Consider the following 20,197-nt stretch of genomic DNA (forward strand, 5'->3'; position numbering starts at 1 on the left):
AGTAATCCGCCAAGTGGGCGTAGTGTCAAATTGTAAATTGGTTGAATGATCGTATGTCCACTAGGGTGATTACTGTTATCTGGGCAGTGAATATTAGGTCTTCTATCCATCCCAGTACTTGAGTCGCATATGACATAATTTAAATACCCATCTGAAGAAGTGACTTTAAGCTGTGAAGAAGGCTGTGGTTCCGCATAACGGATCCTACATACAGTTGTTTCTGGCTTGCATTCCACAAGATGTGCATTCACAGATGTGGTTGCCCTATACACAAAGTTGTCTGCAACTCATAAAGTATTTGCGAACTTCCTTTTACGCATCTACCCATTATTACTCTTTTTAACAGCTCTTTGGTGACATTTACATGTTATCAGCAAGATTAAATTTCTTCATTTCAACTTTGTTTATTGAGTAGAACTTCCGACGCCGAGTTCCCCTTATATACCTGCCAAATACGCTTCTCTAGACGTCATTGCCCAAAACTGGTGTACTTTGTTATATCTTTAAAAGGGGAAGGAAATGGAAGTACACGTAACTTTCCGTGTGAGTGAACTTAAGGGAAGAACTCGAGTCGTGTCAATGCGAAGAAAGGATTATGTCTCATACGTGTCGAGTCTCGCATTTTCCCACTGGCTGAATAAAACGTTCGATAAATGCTCGCAAAACTCTGAGTTTGTAGCAGGCTTTGTTCGTAGCTTCATCACAATTCCAGGAAAAGAACAAGGGACGAATAAAGATTAATGACCTGGTAAGTAAATATATTCTATTGTAGCGTTACAATTGCAGCTAAAACAGTGACGATGCAAAGGCCCTTCCTTGGTGTTCCAGAACAATGACCAATATGTAGGTGCTACCAAAGCCGCAATTAGTGGAAATTTGATTAAGCTTGATGCCTCCAAAGTGAATTATTCTCAATTTCCGAACCACCTACAGTTCTTATTCGTAAATAAGTTCCCAGTATCTCCTTCCTTGTGAAATGCAGCACGTCACAGAAATTTTTCAGCAGTTAAGGAAATAAGGATTTATAAAAATACATCCATTTTGACAACATATCTGACTAGACAAAAGAGAGATGAATATGTTTTTCTGAAGCCAGAGAAACATTCGATTTATTTTCATACAAAATTGAGAAAGTACAGACTTCCATTATCATTTAATACTTCATTGTTGCATTCAAAAAATTCATTGTATCCTACTCTGAAATTGCTCGCATTTTCACAAAGAAATTATATGATCGATGTTATTTCATTCCCTTGAACAATTAGACACTTCGGAAAGCGGAAGTTTAAGGAAAACAGAAAAAAAGTTTACAATACAATGCTAAGCTGAGAAATTTTTGTCCAGTGAAAAGTAAAAAACAGAAACTAAACCTAACCTACGGATTCTTTTCTCGCATTGGCAACTAAACCATATCGGACGCTTATTCCCCGCCGTATCTGAGGTTTGCTGTCTAGCGCCTACGGTAAAACGTGGTAAATACGATAGGTAAAAGAGAGAGAGCTGCAATTATTTGTTTATACAGTCTGTGTTGTTACCTGAATTCCAAGGTTATCGGTGATGTATTTCTACCTCAGACTACATTTATTTCATGTCAGTGATAACATTTGTGTTAAATATTCTTTGCGTAATTTCGTGACAAATTATCGTCAGGTGTTGTTTATTCTCCATTAAATTACTGCGTAGTTTCAGATTTTTTACACAGCAGTACTTCAGCAGTGCCCTGTGACCTTGGTAGTCACAGTGCTCTCTTGCGGCTGGTCCCGGAGGAGGTTCGAGTCCTCCCTCGGCCATGGGTGTCTGTGTTTGTCCTTAGGATAATTTAGGTTACGTAGTGTGTAAGATTAGGGACTGATGACCTTAGCAGTTAAGTCCCATAAGCTTTCACACACATTTGAGCATTTATGAGTTCTCTGCGCTTCAACAAAAGATTTTAATTTCATTTTGAGCTTGTTGTTGACTTGTTTCCGTCGGTGTAATAGAAACTCGTATTTGCAGCTTCTTATCATATATTCTACTTTTTAATTTTTCAATCAGGTGTCATTTTAGTATGAGCTTTGTTTGTGGGATATAGATAAAAATCTGAAATTTTTAATCCACTTTATGACATGAAAGTTGTTTATGTAGACCATTTGAAATATTTTATGAATACTAGTTCCAGAATAAATTCCAAGCAAAACAAAGCCAATACTTTTTTCAACACAGAGACTTTTCAGAGAGTCACGTTGGTTTTTAATTCTTCAGCGTGAAGACAGTTAGGGGGTCAAAATTTAAAAACAATTACAGAACAACGCACACAACGGGAATTTAATAAATATATATTCTTGCACTTGATCGATAGACAAATGACATGTCTCCAAAATTGGTTTGAGACAATTCAAGAGTACTAACAATTGAGGTATCTCTTACACAAATAAATACGCTCTCTTCAGAATGAATCTTTCACTCTGCATCGTTGTGTGACTCTATAGCAACTTCCTGGCAAAGTAAGTCAATATTGCAGACCGAGACTCGAACCAGAAGCTTCCATATCGCCAGCAATGCTCTTACCACGCCCAGCTCGTTCGCAGAAAGACAGCGCCTGCGGCGCTGACTGATGGTAATTTGTCTTCATTTTCGTAGACGAAGTGCACTAGGGAACTCATTTTTTTCTTTAGGTAACGTTATTGGAGACTTAGGTGTGAATCGCTGTTCGCGTTGTGTGGCTATTCGTAATTTGAATTATTCTCGAACTGGAGACACTGGCGAACGCTAAAAAGAAACGTAACTAGAGTATCATATTATTTATTATTTTTGACATTTTTCATTTTTTTAGTTTCGTTGCATATTGAATATATATTATGACGGCGGAACGGCTGGTAAAGTAGCACCCTCAGTAAAAATACTCTGAGTGCTGACAATGTTTTATGTATTATCGTTGGTGTACGCTGGACGACATATTAGGGTCATTCAAAAAGAGACGAGTCGGAGGTTTTAACGAAAACCGCTGAGGGGATCGTAAAGTCATTGTCTGCAGAAGAATGTGTGGTCCCTATACGACCGCCGAGACCCCAAACTCGGCGCTAGAGAGATATGGGCGTACACCAACGTCACAGCAGAGCGAGCAGGTGCACGCGTCGACCTCCATTGTACTCTGTCGTGCTGTAAATGGAGGAATGGAGGCTTCAAAGGATGTAGTGAGTTTACTTACAGTGGAAGGTGTGCGGGGAACGGAAGTTCATCACAAACTGGTGCCATTGAACGGAAAGCACAGAATGTCGTTTGCAATTCTGACTCTGAGGCTGACCTGTGGATCAATGGCTGCCACCCTAATTGACCGGTCTTCGACGATGAGAAGGTCCACGTGCTGGGCTGAGTGGTATTGGTAATGCGGCGTGGCGTTCCATATCGTGCGTTACAAGCCAACTATATCCTTTCTTCTTTGAACGGCATGTGCCACGCTTTCTTCCTTGAACCGGACATGACGCAGTCTTTCTACACTTGTGCCATTCTTTGATCAATTTCCGTTAACTGTACTCGTTCAACTGTCAGGAAAAGGTCTGCATCTCTTTGCTCTTCTTTCGGCGACACCATTCCTGTGTTTACACCACGAATGAGTGTAATGGACGGTCGATGCATGTACATGATCGATCTATCGTCGCGTGGGTATACGACCACGTCCCTCTAGCTTCCAGTTTGGTATCTAAACGCTCTTACGGGGACCACTCCTTCTTTCGTGGGCAATGACATTACGATCGCTTCAGTACTTTTAATTTTATACGTCTGGCTCGGTTCTTTTTGATTGCGGCAAGTATTTGCATCAAATAATTGTTCAGCACTGCTTTTGAGGTGTAAACGCTTCAGGTGTGTGTTTTGATGTAACTGTGGTGGAACTGTCCCCAGATAAAATTATGTTAAGCTGAATCATTTGCACGCGTTTACAGTATAGTTGAATTTTGAGTGAGAAGGAAACTGTTATATTTTGCAGCACGCGATATTTTTCTGTATCGAAGTTTACATTGCAATTTTTAGGGAAAGAACGATTGTAAAAGCAAGGAACACAGTTTATGATTCGTAAATAATTGTTATTATATAAGGGGTGAATAATGCTGAGAAACAGGTGGACTGATAAGGTAAGGAATGAGGAGGTCCAGAGCAGAGGAAAGGAATATATGGGAAACACTGACAAGAAGAAGGGATAGGATGATAGGACGTATGTTAAGACATCATGGAATAACCTTCATGGTACTAGAGGTTGCTGGAGACGGTAAAAACTGTAGAGGAAGACGGAAATTGGAATACATCAAGCACATAAGTGAGGATGTAGGTTGCTACTGCTACTCTGCGACGAAAATGTTGGAGCAGGAGAGGAATTAAATTATAATTGTATTAATACCTTCAGCTGTTAACCGGCGTTGATATATATCAAGGGGGACAGGTGAAAATGTGTGCCCCGATCGGGACTCGAACCCTGGATCTCCTGCTTACATGGCAGACGCTCTATCCAGCTGAGCCACCGAGAGCACATTCTCACCCTCTATGTCCAGACACTACATTCGTAGTGTCCCACCCTAACACACTCATTACTGGTGGAAGACATTCTTAGCAAGTCCCGTAAGAGTTCGGGGAATATTTTTGCACCCGCACAGAAGAAGAAGGTTATGGCTAGTGTTGTCAGAACCATATACTTACATGGATATGGTGTCTGTTCTTTCGGACAGGACCCCATATCCATATAAGGAGAAGAATTTGTAGCGGGCCGCATCAGACCAGTCGGAAGACTGATGACGGAAAATAAGAGAGCGTTGAAAAAGTTCCTATTCGAAAGCCGCACGGTCCACAATCGGTATGCCAGCTAGGCAAAATCTTGGTGAGAACTGAGGCAATCACGCCACCGACGAACGGGGTTGAAGGTACCCGTTTGGTGAAACACCGTGTCCTGATGCGTGGGAAGTCCGTAGCTGCCTGCTGCGTATCCTCGCCTTACAGGAATAGTCAATCTCTCAAGGGCTTTCTTAAGGGACCAAAGTCGTGATGATTGCACGGCGAGGGATCAGGACTATAGGGCAGGAGTTCGAGTGTCTCCCACTTGAGTTGGTGTAACATTTCCGTCGCGACTTTTGCAACATGGAGACGTGCGTTATCGTGAAGCAGCTGCGACACGTTTTGTTGCAGTTTTGCCTGGCGTGATTTTCGAGAGACATTTTGTACCACGCATATCCTTCATTCTCCGACGGATGCCTACTGGTATTTGTTCTTCGGCAGGAAAGCAGTGAATAACAGCACGTTATTCGCGATTGGATGCATTTGGTAACGGTGTCGCTATAGTTCATGTTTCCGCATTTATCGAAGGCACGTCGGGAAGACGCGAATGCCACAGTAGTCCCCTGCCTGCATGTCGGTGCTCAATGGGCGTCACGCAACTTCGCAAACGGTGCACCAACGCTCTGAAAAGGAAATTTTCATCGCTCCTTACAATTAAAGCCTTTCTTTTCCATATGACCATCCGCTACTGAAGGAGCATGTGGACCATTATTTGAATAAATTGACAGATTCACCCAATCTGCTAGTTATGATTAGCCGATTGGAGAAACGGATCTGGAGCGGAGAAGTGACGTAGTACTGCTCCAAGTACTGCAGTGGCATGGTTACAAGGGGAGGCTCTCATTTAGTAGTGCATTTTTCTTAGTTGTAAAACACATATGACGTAATGAAAATTTAGCTATCACTGAAGTTTGACAAGTCAAGCTAATCAATAAAGGTGCACATACCGTACTTGTGTAGCTACTTCAAGGCATTGGTAGCACTCATTTATTGATCCACTGTCATTGGTAACTGTAGCACCAGCACGACTGTTAAGAGGCGCGGAACTGTTCCATATGTTTTCGACCCTGCTTCTCTCCCTGTGAGGCAGAGACACACGACACTGCCGGTGACCCGTGTGGCAGGTGGCAGCTGGGACTGAGAACTGGGGCGGCGGGGGTGGCCGCCCCAACACCCGGCTGCACACCTGACGTGTAGAACAAAGCAATCTTGCGGCCTATTGATTTCCAGTCACTCTGCCGGCTCTGCCGTATTAAAGGCAGTGCCCATTATGTCGGAACGCCTCCCTTCCGCGACCTCGAGGACATTCGTGTATGTCTGTAGTGCCTCTGCAAAATCTTAGGCGATGATTGAGGAATGAGGTAGTACTGTTACCACTGCACATATAAGGGTGATGCTCTAAAAACGGGAAAACCTTTTTTTTTCTGCAATCTACCACATGATGAAATGCCTGTCAAAAGATTAATTTGTAACATAGAGTCTATTTGCTGAAGTAGTAAACTTTAAATTGGATTTTAACCATCTCTTACTAGCTACATACGCAGTTGGTATGCCATGTCGACAACGAACAAAAAGTATCGTACTATAGGGGACAGAGTAACTTTAATGGCTGTCGTGATACGGACACAGACACGTTTCTTACTAAAACAGCATACTGTATATCTCACTTTACAGGGTTTCTCTGCGAATGTAAAGCAGTAATTCATGTAAAAACTTGCTTTGAATAAAAAAATTTAGTACGCTACTTGCACAATGAGTACCTAATACGTTTCGTTCTGCAGGGGACACGGCAACCTGAAGTGGTTGTCATCAGTGGATGCGCATGTTTCCTATTACATCATACTCTGTATTTAATTTACACAATTTTTCTAAGCACAATGAACTGAATTACACATAAAAATCCCTATGAATAAAGCATTTATGCGTGCCATATTCAAAATGAGTAAAACGTGTAGTAAAGCAGGAAAGACAGTAATCTGAAGTGGTTGTCGTGATACGGATAGACACATGTTACCAATTAGGTCTACCTCTCATTGCGTGCTACTCTTCTAAGAAGGTAAAACAATAATTCTCTTGCTGTAAATACAACTCGCTAGTCATACACGTTATTTAACATTTTTGCAGTGGTTTTTATGTTTCCGGTCAAATTAGATCACATCAAAAATACCGACGCAGTGAAAACTTTCCGTGAAAACTTGGTTACGCTGTGAATCGAAAAATATGAAAAGAAAAGCTGTGTTGAATAATTATCGTCAGAAATGTGTTCCATCTGGAAAGAATGCATCTGGATGACAACTACTGGAAATTAACCTCTGTAACACAAACATTTCGATTATTTTATTGCTCACGAAAATTCGTTGTCATTGGCATTACTAGGCGTTATTCAACAGTAATATGTCTGGCAGGTAGTTCGCCGTTGTCGAAAAACTGCAGAGGGGGCGTGTGTCAGTTTTTATAATTCATTATCAAGGATAAAACTCTACTAGAGTTCTCGTCAATATCTGCTGACGCTTTGCGAAAGTACTTTGCATTTTCGTGGTATTTTTTCTTACGTGAGATACAGGTTGCCAATAATATCAGTTAATGCTAACGATGGCACCTGCTCAGGACGCTCCGCTTTTTGTAGCGACCGGCCTGGTGGGCAACAAGCGAGCGCCCGGCACGGCTCGGTAAGTTGCCGGCGGCGCAAGTGTGGCGGCCGCCGGCCAGTGGACTCACCCGTGGCGCGCGCCGTTGGCGGCGTCGCCCGCTGCTGGCTGCCGGAGTGCTGCTGCGGCGGCGCTGTGCTCCGCCAGCGGGGCAGGCGTCGGACTAGCGCCGCGACGCCCCGCGCCCCGACGCCGCGGCCCGGCCAGCCGCACTGCGCACGCGCGGCGGTCGACGTCGCGCCGGAAGCGTTGCGCGGTGGGCGTGCCGCCCGCCAGCCAACATTACCGTACATACGATCGCTCGGGCCGACGTCGTGACTTGCACCTGCTGCGTAGCCAACATTCAGTGACGTATCCACAAGATGTTCGGAAATTGCCGTTACAAACGTTTAGGACTTGTAGAGGAGAGTGAGTACATACGAGGGTTGGAACGTAAATAGTGGCAACTACACAACTGGTCATTAAAATTGCTACACCAAGAAGAAATGCAGATGATAAACGGGTATTCATTGGACAAATATATTATTCTAGAACTGACATGTGATTACATTTTTACGCAATTTGGTTGCATAGATCCTGAGAAATCATACCCAGAACAACCACCTCTGGCCGTAATAACGGCCTTGATACGCCTGGACATTGAGTCAAACAGAGCTTGGATGGCGTGTACAGGTACAGCTGCCCATGGAGCGTCAACACGATACCACAGTTCATCGAGAGTAGTGACTAGCGTATTGTGACTAGACAGTTGCTCGACCACCATTGACCAGACGTTTTCAATTGGTGAGAGATGTGGCCAGGGCAGCAGTCGAACATTTTCTGTATCCGGATAGGCCCGTACAGGACCTGCAACATGCGGTCGTGCATTATCCTGTTGAAATGTAGGGTTTCGCAGGGATCGAATGAAGGGTAAGCCACGGGTCGTAACACATCTGAAATATAACGTCCACTGTTCAAAGTGCCGTCAATGCGAACAACAGGTGACCGACACGTGTAACCAATGGCACCCCATACCATCACGCCAGGTGATACGTCAGTATGGCCAAAAAGAATATATGCGCCCAATGTGCGTTCACCGCGATGTCGCCAAACACGGGTGCGACCATCATGATGCTGTAAACAGAACCTGGATTCAGCCGAAAATGTGTTTTGCCATTCGCGCACCCAGGTTCGTCGTTGAGTACACCATCGCAGGCTCTCCTGTCTGTGATGCAGCGTCAAGGGTAACAGCAGCCTTGATCTCCGAGCTGATAGTCCATGCTGCTGCAAACGTCGTCGAACTGTTCGTGCCGGCCAGAGTGGCCGAGGGGTTCTAGGCGCTACAGTCTGGAACCGCGCGACCACTACGGTCGCAGGTTCCAGTCCTGCCTCGGGCATGGATGTGTGTGATGTCCTTAGATTAGTTAGGTTTAAGTAGTTCTAAGTTCAAGGGGACTGATGACCTTAGCGGTTTAGTTCCATAGTGCTCAGAGCCATTTGAACCATTTTTTTTTAACTGTTCGTGCAGATGGTTGTTGTCTTGCAAACGTCCCCATCTCTTGACTCAGGGATCGAGACGTGGCTGCACGATCCGTTACAGTCATGCGGATAAGATGCCTGTCATCTCGACTCCTAGTGATACGAGGCCGTTAGCATCCAGCACGGCGCTCCATATTATCCTCCTGAACCCACCGATTCCGTATTCTGCTAACAGTCATTGGATCTCGACCTACGCGAGCAGCAATGTCGCGATACTATAAACCGCAATCGCGATAGGCTACAATCCGACCTTTATCAAAGTCGGAAACGTGATGGTACGCATTTCTCCTCCTTACACGAGGCATTACAACAACGTTTCACCAGGCAACGCCGGTCAACTGCTGTTTGTGTATGAGAAATCGGTTGGGAACTTTCGTCATGTCAGCATGTTGTAGGTGTCGCCACCGGCGCCAACGTTGTGCGAATGCTGTGAAAAGCTAATCATTTGCATATCACACTATCTTCTTCCTGTCGGTTAAATTTCTCGTCTGTAGCACGTCATCTTCATTGTGTAGCAATTTTTATGGCCAGTAGTGTATTTATTTACAACTCGCACAAAATAGATACGTGTTTCACACAAGTTTTACTGATCTTCATAGTAGTCACCAGCATTGTGTATAACCCGTTGCCAGCCATGTGAAAGTCGTAGTATCCTCTTAGCAGAGCCAGCTGTGTTCACAGTTCGAGCAGCGCGGTCTATTGCCCGACGGATTTGTAGCAGTTCTGAAACGAATGCCGTGAAGTGTTTCCTTCAGTTCAGAAATCGATATGAACTTCCGGAGGACTGAGTCAGGGGAGTGCAGTAGGTGGTATAGCACTTACCAGTCAAACAAATCAGTAACAGCTTGCACTGTACGTGCTTGAGCATTGTCCTGCAAAATAATGGTCAGGTCCTGCAGAAAGTGACATCACTTCTGTCTCTATGCTGTTAATTTTTCGAACACAACCTACTACCAGCTTAGAGACAGAAGTGATGACACGCGTAGTGACGGCGAGTGGCGAAGAGAGGCGAACTGCTCACACAGTGGAGCGTCGACCCGGTGCGCTGGCTCTGCGATGATAATGCAGATGCCGCAAGAGGATTCATAAGTCTGCGGTGCGGTGCGAGGCCAGACCGCAGCGCCTTTATCTTTGCGACAGGCCGCAGAGTTCCCCATACCAAGGCGATGCCGTTGCTCGGATTCGAGGTATGGCCCGGCAATGAAGATCAGGGGTATTGTTGGCTGCCCGGATTGGCCAGACAGACAGAGGTCCCCTGTTCGCGGCCCGGTTGTGGCAGAGTTCCGCTCACGGACACAGACTGGGCGTGACTTCTCGCCCAGTCAGCCGAACGATGACGAGCTGGTTCGCCCTTGGCTAAATACTGCTTCCACTCGCTGATTACACGGTAACAGCGATGTTTCTGGGTCAAGTCGAAGCGTCTGGCGCGTGTCGACGTGTATAAGATGTAGGGCAAATGGCAGTATGTCGGGCAAGCTGCTTCGATTACGTGATATTTGGCCGTGGCCTGGTCCCGACGCTTGTGGCTTGGCGACACAACAGCTGATCATGCAGTTCAGCGACGACCGCTTCCTGTCTGGCTGTGGCGTCATCGCAGTTCTGGGCTCTGACTTCTGCCCCAAGTTATCCTATAGTTTTATCCCGTTACATTAAAAATATTTCACTGAATTTGCAGTCTTTCCAATTTTACGTAATGTTTGGCAGTCATCTAAAGTTATTTACAGGAACGTTAAGACCCTTTTTAGCCTTTTATTTGTCAACGCTATTCAATTTGGACATATTTTCATATGCGTTGCGGGGATAGCACGTCATAAAATTTTCCTGATAAAAATGCATATTAAACACTTAGTTTGGTGACTTCAGAACTCTTGAATTTCGGTAACGGATAATGATATCGAAAAAGCAGTCCATCCTAAGAAAGTATGGTACTATTTTGCTGATTGCCTATGAATAGAATTTATAGAAGTGGCCATCCTCACAGCTGATACTTCCTGTACCAAAAGCGATGGCTTTTCGGGTTTATCTTGATAAAGAGTACAAATGTTCGAAAATGGAGTGGTGGAGCTTCAAAATGAAAATTTGAGCAATTTGCTACTGTTAGTTATTCAGACAATTGCGCTCCACTGTGCAATAACGGCTAAAAACCGGTTTTGCGGTTTTCCTCGTAAAGACGGTAACTTTGAATCCCAGGATTACGGTGATCGATAATGATTTCGAAAAAAGTTTCAAAGTTCACCGAGATCATCATCTTCGGAAGAAACTGAAAAAATTTCGACTGCCTGTCATGAATAAAAATTATAGAAACGGCCATCACCCTAATGGTACTCCTCGTATCTGAAAATCACGATTTTTCGGAGACGTCTCAGGAACCGCCGATAAACAAATGGGGCTTTTATAAGCGACGTAAGATCCGCCTTAGACAACGCCTAGTGTAATAGAACCACCTGATCTGCTCAATTTGCCTGGGCTAGACGAAGTACGTAATGTTCAGAATTTTGACCCTGTACTGTAGGATAACTGCCGGCCGGAGTGGCCGCGCGGTTCTAGGCGCTACAGTCGGGAACCGCGCGACCGCTACGGCCGCAGGTTCGAATCCTGCCTCGTGCATGGATGTGTGTGATGTCCTTAGGTTAGTTAGGTTTAAGTAGTTCTAAGTGCTAGGGAACTGATGACCTCAGACGTTAAGTTCCATAGTGCTCAGAGCCATTTGAACCATTTTTGTGGGATAACTACAGTGAGCTCGTTCTTCCAATAGGTATAAAAATGGTCTCTAGGCCAAGAGCTATCCAAAACACTTGACGCCATTATCTCTGTAATCAACACAGCCCGAAATATGACCTCCTGAAAAATCGATTTTCTGTATACGGTATTCTGTAACATATTGGTACCGTGTAGTGTCATGTAAGGACTGATAGCAGAAAGAAGTACGTTAACATTAGTAGATGTTACCGGAGCTGCCTCCTCTGGCAGCAACAGCTGATCTAAGCCGGCAGGGCATGTAGTCCAATTGAGCTTGGATGTAAACCGATAAATACAATGAAAGCTTTCACGGCCATTTGGTTTAATTGCTCATGAATATTCCCAGTTGTTTGGTCGATGTCCATAAAATTAGGAACCAGCAGCACCTCTGAAAATGTCCTGCACAAGTCCAGACGAATTTTAAACAATTAAGATACATTTACATCCCTCCAACCTAAATCAACTCTGTGCCAGAGATCATCAATAGTAGTGGCTGGAAGGTGCCAGTATCTTGTCAACTCAAATGTTTCCAGTTGGTAGATCTGGAGAACGTGCCGAACAGTACGTAGGCTACAAGTGTTCTGGCCCACTCTGCATTGGTGGCAGATTTCCACCTCCCTCTCACCTCTCGCCCCTCCCCCTATGACATCATCTACGACATAATGCTGTATTGCTAGATTTCCCTGACGTAGGCCAGCACCTTACATATAAAATAGTGGGAAAATGAGAAGATGATAATAAATTCAAAAAATTGCGGTAAACTGATAATTTGGTAGGAAATTCAATATCAGCCCAGTTGTGCTACAGGTTTAACCCGCACTCCTATAATGTCACTATGGAGATAGAGCTTGAACGCTCTTGCTAATGTGCTATGATTTGCGCATTTCAGCTCTGATGCAGTACAGCTTCGCTGAACATACGAAATCACGTTCACGTAAAGAGAAGGTATTCAAATTCGACTTGAATGGGCGGAACGAGACTTAAGAGGTAATTTTTGAACTGAAGTGATAAAACTTCCAGGAAATAACTTTCATTCAGTTACAATATTTCACAGAAGTTAAAGATTTCCATTTTCAATTACACATGCAGATAATATCTACATCAGATTCTATAAATAATTACTGTAGGAATGTAATACAGAAGACCACGCTCTTAAGCACAATATCATACTTGTCCGGTCATTGTTGATAACATCTTTCCATACGATGTATTATTGTAAATCATGTTCTTCCCCTAAGGCAGTAATGTCTATCCTGCACTCTGAGACGAAATTCGAAACAGAAATCAAAACCGTTTCCAATGAAAAAGTCCCATTGCTTTCATTATTTGAGAATGCCTTGCGTAAAGGGATGGTATATCATAGAAAACCCTTCAGGTTCGTCCACAATGGATATTAAACTCAAATTTAATTGTGAGATGCAGCTTCCTTGTACGTTACGTGGGACTTGTATATGATATTTTACGGCTTATTGGCCTGATGTGCTCTTGCCTTCATTAAATAAAGGGGGTACACTCCGCTTCATGAACTCTCTTGAATGTAATTTCGCCATTTAGGTTAAATGTAAGCCATTATGGAAACGGCTAATCAAATACTGCACGCTACGAAAACAATGAAGTAATGAGAAAACTATAAGGAGGAGAAAGAGCCAAGCATCATAAAGAATTAACAGATTTTTCTATAGCACGCAACTGCATTATTAATGTTTATCCGAAAGATGAAATTTATTTCAAATTACATAATATTAAATATACATGTATGCCATCTAGGAGGTGGCATCAATGGTTGCTAGAACCGTTCGGCCAACACGGCCGGCTTTTAGATAGAGACAATCATTAGATTTATTCCTGGTATACTATACATTTTTTTTACAAATAACTTATTAAATAATGTAATGCCACACTGTTCACTCATTTCTCACTATCAGTCACTGCACACAAAAACACACACGCGCACACACACACACACACACACACACACACACACAAAGAAACACACACACACACACACACACACACACACAAACAAACACACACTGGTGATCTCTGGGCCATTTTCTGTACTGCAACTCTCCATGTGCTATCCTCAAAAACTGAGTCAACAGCACCCCATAATGAGTGAGATGTTGAGTTCAGAAAGAGGAAGAGCTGTTAGGATTGAGCTATGCAAAACTTGGGGGTAAGTATTTCTGGAAAGGAAAAAAGAAAGAAAAAAACAAAGTGAAGGTGTTACATGGAATGTTGGATGTTCTATTATTATTATTCTTTCCTGTCTCAGACGTTATGTCTGGTTAAAAATGGCAAGTGACGCGGACCTTGATCAAGAGTGACTTTCTTTTAACTGTATAGTATATGTTACATTGCATTTAGGAATTTTCGAGTAATTGAACATGTATCAATAATTACAGATTTCTGTAGTTGTATATATACGTTTGGATGTAGCTGTATTGCGTTGATGTACTGGTGGACATTGTGTGGTATGACTCCTCTAGTTGATAGCATAATTGGTATGACGTCAACTTTATTCTGATGCCACATGTCTTTGACTTTCTCAGCCAGTTGGATGTATTTTTCAATTTTTTCCCCTGTTTTCTTCTGTGTATTTCTTGTATTGGGTATGGATATTTCGATTAGTTCTGTTAATTTCTTCTTTTTATTGGTGAGTATAATGTCAGGTTTGTTATGTTGTGTTGTTTTATCTGTCATAATGGTTCTGTTCCAGTATAATTTGTATTCATCATTCTCCAGTACATTTTGTGGTGCATACTTGTATGTGGGAACGTGTTGTTTTATTAGTTAATGTTGTATGGCTGTAATATCTGGTGTTTATTGTTTGATCCTGTATTTCAATCATGAATCCTTCTGTCTCACTGTACATATTGCCTTTTGTTAGCCATGTGTTGGATGCGTCTTGATCGATGTGTGGCTGTGTTAGATGATACGGGTGTTTGCCATGTAGTGTTTTCTTTTTCAAATTTTCTTTCTTCGTATCTTTGATGTTATGTGATCTAAAGGGTTGTAGAAGTGGTTATGAAATTGCAGTGGTGTAGCCGATGTATTTATATGAGTGATTGCTTTGTGTATTTTGCTAGTTTCTGCTCGTTCTAGAAAGAATTTTCTTAAATTGTCTATCTGTCCATAATGTAGGTTTTTTATGTCGATAAATCCCCTTCCTCATTCCTTTCTGCTTAATGTGAATCTTTCTGTTGTTGAATGTATGTGATGTATTCTACATTTGTGGCATTGTGATCGTGTAAGTGTATTGAGTGCTTCTAGGTCTGTGTTACTCCATTTCACTACTCCAAATGAGTAGGTCAATATTGGTATAGCATAAGTATTTATAGCTTTTGTCTTGTTTCTTGCTGTCAGTTCTGTTTTCAGTATTTTTGTTAGTTTTTGTCTATATTTTACTTTTGTCCGCCACTCGTGGTCTCGCGGTAGCGTTCTCGCTTCCCGAGCACGGGGTCCCGGGTTCGATTCCCGGCGGGGTCAGGGAATTTCACCTGCCTCGAGATGACTGGGTGTTTGTGTTGTCCTCATCATTTCATCATCATCCAGGAAAGTGGCGAAATTGGACTGAGCAAAGATTGGATAATTGTACGAGCGCTGATAACCACGCAGTTGAGCGCCCCACAGACCAAACTATATTTTACTTTTAGTTCTTGTTTAATATTTGTATTATCTATTCCTATTTTTTGTCTCTATCCTAGATATTTATAGGCATCTGTTTTTTCCATCGCTTCTATGCGGTCGCTGTGCTTATCCAATACGTAATCTTCTTGTTTAGTGTGTTTTCCCTTGACTGTGCTATTTTTCTTACATTTGTCTGTTCCAAAAGCCATATTTATATCATTGCTGAATACTTCTGTTATCTTTAGTAATTGGTTGAGTTGTTGATTTGTTGCTGCCAGTAGTTTTAGATCATCCATGTATAGCAAATGTGTGATTTTGTGATGGTATGTTCCAATAATATTGTATCCATAATTTGTATTATTTAGCATGTTGGATAGTGGGTTCAGAGCAAGACAGAACCAGAAAGGACTTAACGAGTCTCCTTGGTATATTCCACGCTTAATCTGTATTGGCTGTGATATGATATTATTTGAATTTGTTTGGATATTAAGTGTGGTTTTCCAATTTTTCATTACTATGTTTAGGAACTGTATCAATTTAGGATCTACTTTGTATATTTCCAATATTTGTAGTAACCATGAGTGGGGTACACTATCAAAAGCTTTTTGGTAATCAATGTATGTGTAGTGTAGCGACCTTTGTTTAGTTTTAGCTTGATATGTCACCTCTGCATCTATTACCAGTTGCTCTTTACATCCTCATACTCCTTTGCAGCAGCCTTTTTGTTCTTCATTTATAATTTTGTTCTGTGTTGTATGTGTCATTAATTTCTATGTAATGACTAAAGTTAATATTTTGTATATTGTTGGTAGGCATGTTATGGGGCGATATTTTGCTGGGTTTGCTATGTCTGCTTGACCTTTAGGTTTCAGATAAGTTATTCCGTGTAAGTGTATCAGGGAATGTGTATGGGTCTGCAATGTAACTGTTAAATAATTTAGTTAGATGTGAATGTGTTGAGGTGAACTTCTTTAGCCAGAAATTTGCTATTTTATCTTTTCCAGGGGCTTTCCAATTGTGCGTAGAATCAATTGCTCGGGTGACTTCATGTTGCAAAATTATCACTTCAGGCAATTGTGGTATCATCTTGTATGTGTGTGTTTCTGCTTGTATCCACCGTGCATGCCTGTTATGTTGTACCGGGTTTGACCATATGTTGCTCCAGAAGTGTTCCATGTCTGTTATGTTTGGTGGGTTGTCTATTTTAATGTGTATGTTATCTATTGTCAGATAAAATTTCTTTTGGTTTGTGTTGAATGTTTGGTTTTGTTTCCTTCTATTTTTCACTTTTTTGTATCTTCTAAGTCGTTTGGCCAATGCTTCTAATTTCTGCTTCTTTTCATCTAACTGCTCTATCGCTTCTTGTTGTGAGATTTTACCTAATCTTTTTCGTTTTTTGTCTGATATTTCATTTCTTATCAATTGTGTTAGCTGTCTGATGTCTTTTCTCAGTTTTTCTATTCTGATCTGTAGACTGTGCTGCCATGCTGGTTTTGTGGGTTTCTCCTGTGTGGTCGTTTGTTCTGATCTCTGCCTAGTGTGTATATTTAGTGTAGTGAGTGCTCCTATATAAACCAGTAGTTGTAACTCTTCCGTAGTTGTATTTTCACTTATTTTGTCGTGTATGATTGTGTTGATAGTTGTTATTGTTGTTTCGACTTGTGGGTTATTTGGTGGTCTATGCAAGAATGGTCTAATGTCTGTATTTGTGTCTTAGTATTCTATATATGTTAGCTGAAAATTTTCTTCTATATCTAACATGTGTGTCACTTCATATTCTATTTGTGCTTGTTCTGGTGGCTGTCTTAAGATTTCATTTTCCTCTGATTGTTTAATTGATGCGTGGTGTTCTTTGTTTGTTTGCTCTGGGATGTTTGAGTCCATTACTGTATTTTCTTCGTCTTCTGATTGCACATTATTTTGTTCCAGTATTTGTTGTACTTGTTTCATGTTTTCTAATTCTGACTGGGGTATCCTGTTATTTTTGATTATTACACGGATCTGATCAGCTAGTCGTTGTTCTGTTAAAAATTTTAATTCTGGGTGTCTGGTAACAAATTTTGTGTATACTTGTGATCTGTATCCAGTTGTGTTGGTTCCTAAGTTTGTTGCTTGGCAATAACAGAACATGAGGTGTCGGTTAACTTCACCTGACCATCTCATCCTCTGTCTTTGTTTTCCTTCTAGAGTGGTTGCAGGAAGCATATACTGCAAAACACCTCTATTTGGATTTAAATCATTTTCCGTGTGGCTAGCAGTGTCGTTACCATTGTGGACGGGCATAGGGTTCAAGCGTCGTCCCCGAGCATGACAGCGCTTGTCCGAGGCTTCATTAGTTCTGTTTAGCTGTTTCTCAACGGCACTAACAATATTCTGTTTATCACCCATATTTACTGCTAAGACTAGTTAACTGTATCTTCCTTGGTAAAGGAAAATTTGAAAACAATGTTCAGCATTTCTGCTTTCGAGTTACTTCCTCCCAAATCCTTCACAAACCCTCACTCGTTCTCCATTTCTAATGACCTGGTCCTCGAGGACATGTTAAACCGTAACCTTTCTTCTTCATTCCCTACTGCAGGAAGCAACTATGGATGGCATCTCTACTCACCGCTTGTCCCTGTCGAACATCCTCCATAGGCAGATGCCGGCAACCCGCGGAGTCAGCACATTGTAGTCCATGACATTTGACGCTGTAGGTGGTAATTTCCCTCAAACCAGGTTACAAGGCGTATACTTATTTATTATTTATTTACTTTATTTATATTTATTTATTTATTGCAAAATTATAGATCTGTTACCTGAAGTTTTAAAATAGGTCGTACATCTGTAAGTTTTCGTTTGTCATCTTTTTTTGTAGTTTCTGTGTTTTGGTTTTATCTATAACATTTTACGAGTAATCTGAGTGTTGGGATATCTCAATCCACCTACGATGAAACGCGCTTTGGCAGTGTGGCCCCACTTACAGTCGCCTGTCACATTGTCGGCCAGTACACTGTCTCATGAATACCATTAGTATGACAATCCAAACTACTCCAACAGTATTTCCATATCTTGCTTTTGTTTCGAAACTTCAAAATTTATTATTTCAGTTATTATCTTCTCCTGGTGTAACCTCATTCTGAAGTCAAGAAAACAACCTGAAACATGTTATTAACCTACTTTACATAGGAATGTGGTATTAGTCAGTAGCGATTCACACACTCGGGCTACGATAAACTGTGTAACAAGTACTTATATATGCAGTCATAACTTCAATTATGATTGCCTGCTGATTTATAATCGTTCCAGTTTGATATAAGTTTAGGTGGGATTAGACAGGCATCGTAAATGAGCTGGTTTGTGAATTTCTAATGAATTTGTTAACCAACATTTCTTCCGCACATTTTACGTTTCATCTACATTACTTCTTATACAGAGTAGTCCAAAAAAATTGTATCCACTGTTTAAAAGTCCATAAATGGCAAAATAATTGACGGAGTTGTCTCATTTTTGGTGAAAGTGTAGCTTAAAGTTAACATCCACACACAAACCACGCCGCCGAACTGCAGCCCGAACTACTTACTGCAACGTGTTCAGTTGGATATTTGCACATGAATGTACGATAGATGCTCGAAGTTAATCAAATGTGCGCGGCTTTTGTCGATGAACGACGTCCTTTAGTGTTCCCCACAGGTAAAAGTCCAGAGGAGTTAGGTCTGGGGAACGTGGTGGATACTCCACAGCACATCTACGGCCTATCCATCTTCCACCGGCACAGTTACCGATGAAGTGTACCTTCAGAAGCTTCAGACACCCATTTTACCTGCCATCTGAGATTTTTATGGAGACGGAAGAGTTTACTTTCAACAAGATGGTGACCCAGCCCACTATCAAAATCGTGTTAGGGTGTATCTCGACGAAAATCTACCAGGAAGATGGATACGCCGTAGAGGTGCTGTGGAGAATCCACCACGTTCCCCAGACCTAACTACTCTGGACTTTTACCTGTGGGGAACTCTAAAGGACGTCGTTTATCGACAAAAGCCACGCACACTGGATTAACTTCGAGCATCTATCGTACATTCATGCGCAAATATCCAACTGAACACTTTGCAGTCAGTAGTTCGGGCTGCAATTCGGCGGCATCGTTTGTGTGTGGATGTTAATGGTGACCATTTCGAACACTTACAGTGATATATTTAAGTTGGACTTTGAGCTACACTTCCACCAAAAATGAGATAACTCCGTCAATTACTTTGCAAGTTATGGACTTTTAAACAATGGATACATTTTTTGGACCCCTCTGTATAACTGTCTGTCCTACGTAGAATATAACTTGTAATATATCTGCTGATATAGCTGACAAAGCAGATATTGAACGAGAATGTGCAGAGGTTTAAGCACTGGAACCGTACACAACACAGGCTAGGATCAAATCTATTTTCGGCACTCCATATTTAACTTCCGTTTAAGACTATAGAATTTTCTGCTTGTTATTTGACTACACTTAATCACATATATAGATAATGATATCTTTTATATCACTCGCAGTAAGGTGACGAAGCTCGTGACTTTCTATTCCACAGAAATACGCTCTCACGGCTTCGTACCATTAATCTGATTCCTTGCCTTGTAGCGTCTCGTGACTGCTGTCCCGGGGCAAAGCTTCTTTTCCATTTTACTGCTGACCTGTGTGAACAACTGTTGCTTCGTTTCACTCTGAATTCCTTGACGGCATGTCTAGTAATAGATCGTATCTGATTTTCGATCCTGCACTAAACAGCTAGCGCCTTTCCGCCTCTGTACCTGTTATATTTCTTTTATTTACTTTAATTCCTTCGGATTTCTGTGTCTATGACACAAGATCACGGACGATAGTATCC

At 42.0% G+C, this 20,197-nt stretch overlaps 1 protein-coding gene across 1 annotated transcript in view; it reads right to left on the minus strand.

Moving 5' to 3' along the window:
• Nucleotides 1-7,562, minus strand: part of LOC126175331 (GTP-binding protein Di-Ras1) — a 1,524,693-nt gene extending 1,517,131 nt beyond the window's left edge. The window contains exon 1 of the mRNA XM_049922048.1: nt 7,519-7,562. The gene's annotated coding sequence lies outside the window, so the exon portion shown is untranslated. The remainder of the gene's footprint in view (nt 1-7,518) is intronic.
• Between the last annotated feature and the right edge of the window lie 12,635 nt (nt 7,563-20,197).

The sequence above is a fragment of the Schistocerca cancellata genome, chromosome 3 (assembly GCF_023864275.1).
Source record: "Schistocerca cancellata isolate TAMUIC-IGC-003103 chromosome 3, iqSchCanc2.1, whole genome shotgun sequence".
NCBI lineage: Eukaryota > Metazoa > Arthropoda > Insecta > Orthoptera > Acrididae > Schistocerca > Schistocerca cancellata.